Source organism: Silene latifolia, chromosome X (genome assembly GCF_048544455.1).
Source record: "Silene latifolia isolate original U9 population chromosome X, ASM4854445v1, whole genome shotgun sequence".
NCBI lineage: Eukaryota > Viridiplantae > Streptophyta > Magnoliopsida > Caryophyllales > Caryophyllaceae > Silene > Silene latifolia.
In genome coordinates, this window is record NC_133537.1 from 235,283,191 (window position 1) to 235,284,517 (window position 1,327).

The 1,327-nt window shown below is 39.3% G+C and overlaps 1 non-coding gene across 1 annotated transcript; it reads left to right on the plus strand.

The window, feature by feature from the left end:
- Positions 1-202: 202 nt before the first annotated feature.
- On the plus strand, positions 203-309 carry LOC141625892 (small nucleolar RNA R71). The gene has a single exon (XR_012535637.1). It is a non-coding gene; the product is annotated as a small nucleolar RNA R71 (small nucleolar RNA).
- Positions 310-1,327: the final 1,018 nt, after the last annotated feature.

The following is a 1,327-nucleotide window of genomic DNA, read 5'->3' on the forward strand; positions in this document are numbered from 1 at the left end:
GGAGTCCACTTCATGCTTTCCTCCTCTAGTAGCCTTGCGAGGTCTACTATATTGTGAGTTATGGACCGCCATTTCCTCAATTTTGTTCCAAGTTTGATTGTCATCAACTTCGGTGAACATTCCATTGGATCCCATGTTGAAAATGTTCCTTGAATATTCATATAGACCGTTCCAAAATTGTTGTATCAAGAACCACTCGCTAAGTCCATGGTGAGGACATGAGCGACAAATTCCCTTGAACCGCTCCCAAGCTTCATACAAAGATTCTTCATCCCTTTGCTTAAAACCCGTAATTTGAGCTCTTAGCATGTTAGTCTTTTCCGGTGGGTAGAATTTTTTGTAGAAAGCTAGAGCCAACTTCTTCCAAGAATCAATTCCGAGTGGCCTTATCAAGGCCCTTCAACCATTGTTTCGCGGTGCCAATTAGAGAAAAAGGAAATAAGACTCATCGAATTTGGTCTTGAGTTACACCGGTTTGAGAAATCGCATCACAATAGTCACAAAAGGTTTCCATATGAGAATGAAGGTGTTCACTAGGCATCCCCCCAAATTGGCTCCTTTCGACTAATTGGATAAAGGCGGATTTGGCAATAAAATTTCCGGTCAAATGTTGTGGTGTGGGAGTACCATTGGGTAGGTTCTCCTCGGTGGGTACAGAATGTGATGAAAACTTAGGCATTGTGGGTTGATTTTGTGTGGTATTTTGTGTTGGGTTCTCCTCACCTTCTCTTACAAAAGGGTTGATGAACTCTATAGTTGGTTGAATATCCACAACCTCACTAATACCTCTCAAATTCTTCCTAGCAAATCTTCTATTGTTTGTCAAAGTTCTTTCAATTTCACGATCAAACGGTAACAAATCACCATGTGACCTTCTAGACATGCAAAATATCAAACAACTTGAAAACAATTAGAACAAACCTTGAGGAGTTTTAATTCCCCAAGGCAAAGAAAGACACAACTAATAACAATATAAGAAAATCTAAATCAAGATAACACCGTCCCCGGCAATGGCGCCATTTTTGGTCGGACTATTTCAGAGCTATATTCTATTTTTCGGAACAATTGTTGTTGGAAGCACCTAGACCAAAACACAATTTATAACTTCACAAATAACTCTACAATTAGTAAAGACGCAAGTAAAGGTCGGATCCCAAGAGACGGGAATTGAGATGAGATTTCTATTGAAACTAGTGGTGTCTTAGGGGTGTCACAATTTGGGTTGATGTAGAAGGTCACTAACTAGATAGCAATGAAAATAAATAAGCAAGATGAATTAAAAGGGTTGTAAACAATTGATAAAAAGCACTAGGGTATCAGTAGGTCA